Source organism: Macaca nemestrina, chromosome 5 (genome assembly GCF_043159975.1).
Source record: "Macaca nemestrina isolate mMacNem1 chromosome 5, mMacNem.hap1, whole genome shotgun sequence".
Classification (NCBI taxonomy): domain Eukaryota; kingdom Metazoa; phylum Chordata; class Mammalia; order Primates; family Cercopithecidae; genus Macaca; species Macaca nemestrina.
Window position 1 is genome coordinate 156,786,580 of NC_092129.1, and position 8,589 is coordinate 156,795,168.

Below are 8,589 nucleotides of genomic sequence, written 5' to 3' on the forward strand. Positions count from 1 at the left end.
CCAAATCTCTTGTCTTAGAATGCTCCTTTGAACTCCACATTTCTCAACTGAATTCCAATTCACTATGGATGACTTATTTCATCTAAAAGCTGGAAGCTCTTAATGCACCTAGAAAATTATTTGTTACTAGACTTAGTAACCAGGCACCAAAACATCTTTTACCGTAGTATCTACTTACTATACTACCCAAGAATGGCACACTACTCACATCTTCAAAAGCTGTAACCAAGAACCCCATATGGCTGTGTAGTCGTGGCCGAGTGGTTAAGGCGATGGACTTGAAATCCATTGGGGTTTCCCCGCGCAGGTTCGAATCCTGCCGGCTACGGTTTTAGCCTGACTTCTCCCAAATAGTTTCTTTCTAATTGCACCCCAAAGGCAACTGAGTCTCCTGGATTACAGTTGTGTCATCTCCTTTGGTAACCCTGCCTTGTGCTCTGCGTTCTATCTGTCATAATTGTAGGTAACCCTGCCTTATAGTTTGCCTCTTTGAGTCCATTAACCTCCTCCTCCAACACCAGAGACAACTGTGTCTCCAGTAAGAGAGAATCTATTGTGTAAACACCACCTAACGTTAATCCACCTAACGTTAATCCTAATTTGAGGAAGGCAATTCTCTTTTCCTCACCTACAAACTCTGAGAATTGAAGTCAGACTCCATGGAGTTTTCTCTGTAGATAAGTCTAAGTTGCTTGTCTGGGGTATGAAGATTTTGCCTATTGTGTATTCAGTGTTTTGTTACCCCAAGTTTAGGGACTGTCTGTCATTCAACAGCAATAAGGCATTACCTGTTTTGCAGCAATAATAACAACGACTGTGATTGTAACTTCAATATAAATGGTTGGTTTGTAGACAGTACCACACACATTGTATCTTCTCGGCCTGAAAATTCGAGAGCCCAAGAATGGGAAAGGTTTATTAAACCACAGGAAGTGGATGTTAAAGCTAACCTCTGACTGCCAAGCCCTTATTATTTTTATTCTATTGATTTTGTTAAATGCCTTCATCTTACAGTTTAGAAAAATTCCAGGTGAAGTTCTCTGGCCCCAGTCTATTCTTCCTATCTTCTCCAGCACATTCAAAGGCCAAGAACACTTATCTGGGCTTTACAGTACATTCAGGAAACAAGGTGTAACTTCAGACACTCAGTACTTTGGTTCTCATACAGAAGAAAGTTGGGAAGAAAAGGTCTAGGGAGGAGAAGAAAAGATACGGAAAAACAAGAAAACGGAAGAGAGGAGAAAGGCCAGGAGATGGAAGGAATGGAACAAAAGAGAAGCTAGCAGGGTGCCAAATACAGGAATGTTCTCACCCCTCTTGGCCAATTTTATTCTGAGTTTCCTCTGTCTTAGCAACCCCTAAATGCCCTTGCTCTTGTTCTGACAAGTAACTTTCCACTTTCTCCACTCTTTGAAATCAGCCCCTGATGTCAAGGCGCTTCTTAAAGTCCAACACTTTCACAGAGACATTTGGATTATTTCCAGTTTGGCCATTACAACTAGTGCTGCCATGAATATACTTGTACATGTATTTCAGTGAATATAAATAAATATTTTTGTTGGAGAGATATACTTACGAGTGGAATTGCAGAGTCACAGTACATGTATACATTCAAGCTTTAATATATAATGCTAAGTCATTCTCGCAAGTGGTTGAGCCAATTTACACCCCCTGAGCAAGTATCACATTGTCCTGATTGCTATGGCTTTTTAAGTCCCCACCCCCACCCCCACCTTTCAGGAAGCTCGATTTTTATTTTAAATCGGACATACATTCACTAACACATTGCCTGAAGCTTCAGATATTGTTGAAAGTAGCAATGTTGACATTCCTCATGTGTTCCTGAAACGTGGGAATCTCCTCAAAAGTCTGTGGCCGCTTCGTCATCTTCCCTCATACGTTTGATTGACATCTTGTGGATTCTATAATTTGGAGTTGCCCAGGTCAGCTAGTGCAGCTGGAGCATACACAATCCCCCTGCTGGACCATGTCAATATCTTCATTCCAGGATTTCATGTCTAGAAGGATGGAGGATTTGAACATTTACATGAGCTTTTTGACCATGCAAATAAGAGGCAGATGCTAGACAACTGTATTCTCGATAACTTTTAATAAGTACATTTTGTGTCATTTAAACCTAGATTCTCCTTAGGGCCTTAAACTAACTGTGACTTTGAGTTTTCAGAATTGCCTGGAATGTTTCTGTGATCAGAGCAGCTGGTTTTAGGAGTGAGGAAAATCGAGAGGGTCCAATGACAGTTAGGAAGGAATGGCAAGTGGGTCCCACCACAGCTCTGCCCTCAGAGCCAGGTAGGGGCCATCAGTGGGCAAAAGATGCAAAAAGCTACTTTTCTCCCCGTCGGGGAATCGAACCCCGGTCTCCCGCGTGACAGGCGGGGATACTCACCACTATACTAACGAGGAAGACCTGAGACTATCTTTTTTGACTACCTCTCATAAACTGAAGTACTCTCGTCCACTGTTTTAAGTCTAAGTTTGTATTGTACTAAATTGATTATACTTGGCGAATTTACACTTTAATATGCCGCCTCAGTCGAAACGACGGGGTCTGTCAGGACAGCCTGCTTTTTGGATTGTGATGGTGTCGATATCTCTGACAGTGTTTCTAGTCATTTGCAACCAGCGAGACCGGGTGACAAAAGCAGTTGAACCACTGATTCCACAGAAACTGATAACTGACCACAGACTTGGACCTCAGACTAGGACTAAATTTCCATGAAGAGGAAAGCACTATCAACACTTGTAACAAGTATAGGCTTCAAGAGGATTTGGAGGGCAGGGAAACGCAAGGCGTCCCAGAAAACCGTGCAAAGGTTCCGCTAAAGGGAAAATGATTAGGTATCTACTAATTAAGGCACCCATAATCTTAATGAAAATAGTAAGTAGTCAATAACTTCCACCCTCCATTATTGTGTGGGGGTTTCAGGATCGGGGAAGTACCAAACTCAATTCGCAATACCTGAGTTGGTTTAAATTTCCTTCTTCTAAATCTTCTCTTGTTAGAGCGTAGTCGGCAGGATTCAAACCTGTGCGGGGAGACCCCAGTGGATTTCTAGTCCATCGCCTTAACCACTCGGCCACGACTACACGGCCTCACCACGTTTTTTTTTCACGTTACAGACATGAAAAAATGCAAATCAGGATAACTACCGTATTGGTACAAGAAAATTGGCTTTGTGAGTTGAATGTAAACTTTCAGATACAACGAGAGTTTGGTTTAAAAAAAAAAAAAAAGCCAACTTCCTGTGCCACCTGGACAAGAGCACTGGAATGAGAGTCCTCCCGCGTGAGGATGAGCAGCATCAGCGTTCCAAGCAAACAATACAAACTTCACGTTAGTAAACGGTGAGCGAGCTCCCGTCGGCGCCCGAAAGTAGGCTGTGATCTGAGCTCTGGCAGTGGAGTCTCTGCAGATGGAACTAAACTTTGCTAATTACGAAGTGGAGTGAGACTCTAACTTATGGCCCCCACTCATCCATTGCCTTTGAACAGCCCGTCTTTCGATAGTCCTGGACACTCGTAGGTAATTGAAGACAGAGTGGAAGATTGCATAACTTGTGTGAAATCAGCACTTTGATCGAAGTGGAAACTGGGCGAAAACAGCTGGTGATTTACATGATTTAAATGGTTACAATGCAAAGATGTCCACTGTGGCATTGTTTGTATATAGCATATAAATATGCTAACCAGTAAGGGAACGGTGTGATGCATTCCTGTCATAGGGTACCATGCAGCTGTTAAAGAATTAGATTCTTATCGTTTTATTTGGAAAATGTGTGTAAACTTTAATACACAAAATAGCGAACATAAATAGTTCTATTTATATCGAATGAACCCCCAAATTAAAGTCCATTAAAAACATCCGAAGGGACACTCACCAATCTAATAAAACAGCAAAATGGAATGTGAGAGATTAAAATATCAATTTCGATTACGTTTGTATTCTTTACATTTGTCATAAAAATAATCTGCATTATTTATGTAATTGGAAAATTAAAAATAGAAAAACAGGTACTGCAATATTTATGTAACTGGAAAATTAAAAGTGGAAAAACAGGCTAAAATATGCCATTGCATATTTATGCATTTAAAACCTGGTTGTGTAAAAACAAAAAAGTTAATACTAATTTATCCGAGGTGTTGAATCACAGCTCCTCATCGTTTTCTTCTTTTAGCTCTTCTGTCTTTCAAATTTTCAAGCAAAGTATAAGTACTTATTTGTATTTCTACTTAAAGTGTTCCCACACTTCCTTAAGACTACAAGATGATTGTAGTACCTTGTTATCTGTTTGAAGAAATACGGAGTGGTGTGGCATGGATATTGAACCAGTAAAAAAAAAATGATACCATCTAACTATTCTAAATTGCACATTTTAGAAAACGCCTTCATATTCAGGACCTCATGTAACTCTCATAACAGTTCCATGAGGTGCTGCCACCCACTTTTACAATAAGAAAAATGTTCAGATAAGAGAAGTTTGTAATTCACAGGGCTACTGAGTATTGAAATCAAAGTATCTTACTCTGTATCTATTACTCTTTCCTTATAGAGATGGAAAATGGCACCTTTAAGAACAGAAAGGCACAGTCCCCTCAGCATTCAAAGGATAAATCCCACTTGGTCACAGCATATCATCCTTTTTAAAAATTGCTGATTCAATTTGCTAATACTTGTTAAGAATATTTACACCTATTTCCATGAGGAACATTGGTTTGCAATTTTTTTTTTTCCCTCCAACTGTGATCTGGTGTTTGGTTTGTTTGCTTTGTTTTTGCTGAGGTAGGGCTATTTCATTTTTAATTTTTTACAGTAGCTTATTTTATTGAGGTAAAATATATATGTTTAATTTACCATTTTTATCATTTTTAAGTGTACAGTTCAGTGGAAACAGATACAGTTATATTCTTTGTTTCCCTTCATCCCCCCCAAGTTTTGATGTCAACTAATATTCAATTCATAAACTGAGTAGGAAAGTGTTCTCTACTTTTCCAGTTTCTGGAAAAGTTTATGTAGACATGATATTATTTCCTCTTTAAAGGTTTGGTAGAATCTACCAATGAAGCCATCTAGGCCTGGAGTTTTCTTTTTGAGAGGTTTTAAATTATAAATTTTATAATTATAAATTATATTTTTAATAGTTATATTACGATTCAGATTATTTCTTGAGTGGGCTTTAGTAGTTTCTATCTTTTGAGAAATTGATATATTTCATCTAATTTGTCAATTTAATTGGCATATTATCCAAAATATTCTTTTATTTTTTGTATAATCTGGGTAAATGTTCCCTCTTTCTTTCCTGCTGCATTTATTTTCTGACCAGTCTGACTGGAGATTTATTGATACTATTCATCTTTTCAAAGCACTGGTTTTTGGATTTCATTGATCTTCTCTATTGTTTTTCTATTTCATTCCCTTTTGCTCTTTAATATTTGTTCTCTTCCATTTACTTTTAATTTAATTACATTTACTTTTAATTTAATTACATTTACTTTTAATTTGAATTTAATTTACTCTTATTTTTCTAGTTTCTTAAGGTGAAACTATAGATGATTGATAGACAATTATTTTTTTTTAATAGGGTCTGGCTCCGTCCCCCAGGCTGGGGGACAGCTGGGGTGTAGTGGCATAATCTCTGCTTGCTGCAACCTCCACTTCCCCAGCTCAAGCATTCTTCCCACCTCAGCCTGCTGAGTAGCTGGGGACTACAGGCACCCGCCAGCCCCTAGCCCGGCTTCTCCCTCCTTCCCTCCCTCTCTCCCTCCCTTCCTCCCTCCCTTCCTTCCTTCCTCTCTCTCTTTCTCTTTCCTTTCTCTTTCTCCCTCCCTCCCTCCCTTCCTTCCTTCCTCTCTTTCTCTCTCTCTCCTCTCTCTTCTTTCCTTCCTTCCTTCCTTCTCCTTCCTTCCTTCCTTCCTCTCTCTTTCTCTCTCTCTCTCCTCTCTCTTCTTTCCTTCCTTCCTTCCTTCTCCTTCCTTCCTTCTCCTTCCTTCCTTCCTTCCTTCCTTCCTTCCTCCCTCCCTCCCTCCCTCCCTCCCTCCCTCCCTTCCTTCCTTCCTTCCTTCCTTCCTTTCCTGTTCTTCTGGTAGAGACGGGTCTCGCCATGTTGCCCAGGCTGGTCTCAAATCCCTGGGCTCAAGCAATCCTCTTGCCTCAGTCTCCCAAAGTGCTGGGATTACAGGCATGAGCCCTAGTACCTGGCCACTTTTTTCTTCTATAATATAAGCTTTTTTTCTATGAAAAGCTTTAGCTGTATTTTTTTATATTTTGTTTTCATTTTTATTTAGTTCAAAATAATTTAAATTTCCCTTGTGATGTATCATTTGGTTTTAGGCTATTTTGTTTAATTTCTGTTAATTGATATCTGGTTTAATTCTGTTGTGGTCAGAAAATATACTTTCTGTAATTTGAGTCCTTTTGAGCTTACAGTGACTTATTTTTTAGCCCAAAATAAGGTCTGTCTTGGTAAGTATTCTATAAGCACTTGACAAGAAAATTTTCTGTTATTGCTAAGAAGAGCGTTCTATACATGTTAATGAGGTCAAATTTGTGGTAATGTGGTTCAAATCTTCTGTATTCGTACTGAATTTTCAGACTATTTGTTCTATCAATTACTGAGAAAGAAATGTTAACATTTCCAACTATCAGCCTGGCACAGTGGCTCACACCTGTAATCCCAGCACTTTGGGAGGCCGAGGTGGGTAGATCACCTGAGGTCAGGAATTTGAGAACAGCCTGACCACCATAACGAAACCCCGTCTCTACTAAAAATACAAAAATTAGCTGGGCATGGTGGTGGGCACCTGTAATCCCAGCTACTTGGGAGACTGAGGCAGGAGAATCACTTGAACCTGGGAGGCAGAGGTTGCAGTGAGCCGAGATCGCACCACTGCACTCCAGATCGCACCACTGCACTCCAGCCTAGGCAACAGAGCAAGACTCTGTCTCAAAAAAAAAAAATAATAATAATAATATAATTTCCAACTATAATTGAGTAATTTTTCTATGTCTCCTTGCAGTTTAGCAGGTTTCGCTACACATACTTTGAAGCACTATTTGTAGGTGCATACATGTAGGGTTATTGTGGCTTCTTGGTGTATTGACCTCTTTATCATTATGAAATGTTCCTCTTAATCTGATTATAGGCAGTAAATAGGGCAATTTCTTTCTCATTTGTTCCCTTTTCCCAGGTATCAAAATTAGTCACTGCCTATTGTCTGTCTGAAAAAAGTTGTTACATATACTTTGTACAGTTTTCCAGTTGTTTAAGGTGATAGGGTAAGTCTGGTTTCTATTACTTTACCATGGGGAAGAAACAGGAGTCCTTTTGGCACTGGTCTGAAAAATGACCAATTTGATTTTAAATCCTGGTGGGATATCATCCTTTCCTTTGAGTTGTGTTTACTGATCCTTGTCCTCCATGATCCTTTTCTTGACTATACACTTTATTGCAGCTAATTTTATTCATAATTAACACTGTGAGAGTCAACAATTGCAACAGGCCCATGAAAAATTGGTTATTAGATACATGAATATCTTCTTTTATAAAATGTTTGTTCAAGTTTTTGATCATTTAGTTGAGTCATTGATATGTAGCAGTCAGGATTCAATAAAAGAAGCAGAACCACTGGGATGCACTTCAAGCTTCAGCATTATAAAGACTGTGGGGCAGATTATCAAGAAAGGAAGAAGGAGGTAAAGTGAGGAATAATAGAACAAGCTGGAACCCACAAGCATGAACTGGGAGCCCCACAGGATGAACTGAAATCCGTGTCAGCTCTTGTTGCCTCTCCTTGGTGTTGTAGTATTCTATAGAAGACAGGGTCCTTTGCTTGAAGCTAAACACAAACATTCGGTTCAGAAATTACAGAGGTTGAAGGAGAACCCACAGGAAGGTGGGGTAGTTAGTTGCAGGCACAAATACTGCCATGTGACAAGATAAGTCAGCAGGTGAGTTAGCATGAGTTACAAAATGACTGCTACTTAGCTTTCTTTCTCAAATCTTCTGCAAGAATATCTCTTGGGGACCATCCTAACCAGAGACACACAGAAAAAGAAATTCTGGGGAATGTAGTTCAGCCTGGCCAAGGTGATACCATAGCAGTGAAGATAATGTTTAGTATCCATTAAAAATAAAATTTAAATTTAAAAAGTGTTAATATTTATAAATAATTAATAACTCTTAATTGTATTTGCAATAAGTCATGATATACATGTTGTATAAGTCCTCCAACTTTACTATCTTCTTTAATATTTTCTTTTTATTTTCTCTATTTTTTTCTCTCTTTGAATCTGTAAACTAGAGTTTTTCTTGTTTTCTAAAGTTGCTTTACCTTTTAAATATATTTTTGAAACTGCTAAACTTTAAAAAATACAGGCTCAGAACTTGATTGGGATTCATTGAACCTATTGATTAATTTGGAAATAGTTTTCATCTTGATGAAATTGAGTCTAACAAGACATAAATATGTTATTTTTCCTCAACTTCCTCCATTTAATTTCCACCAGCAACGTTTTATAGTTTTAAGTGTAGATTTCTTGCATATCTTTTGCTAGATTTATTTTTATTTAAT

General features: G+C 38.7%; 3 non-coding genes across 3 annotated transcripts; 1 reads left to right on the top strand and 2 right to left on the bottom strand.

Moving 5' to 3' along the window:
• Window positions 1-246: 246 nt before the first annotated feature.
• On the top strand, window positions 247-328 carry TRNAS-UGA (transfer RNA serine (anticodon UGA)). The gene has a single exon. It is a non-coding gene; the product is annotated as a tRNA-Ser (tRNA).
• A 2,024-nt stretch (window positions 329-2,352) lies between these two features.
• Window positions 2,353-2,424, bottom strand: TRNAD-GUC (transfer RNA aspartic acid (anticodon GUC)). The gene has a single exon. It is a non-coding gene; the product is annotated as a tRNA-Asp (tRNA).
• Window positions 2,425-3,026: 602 nt separating this feature from the next.
• On the bottom strand, window positions 3,027-3,108 carry TRNAS-AGA (transfer RNA serine (anticodon AGA)). The gene has a single exon. It is a non-coding gene; the product is annotated as a tRNA-Ser (tRNA).
• Window positions 3,109-8,589: the final 5,481 nt, after the last annotated feature.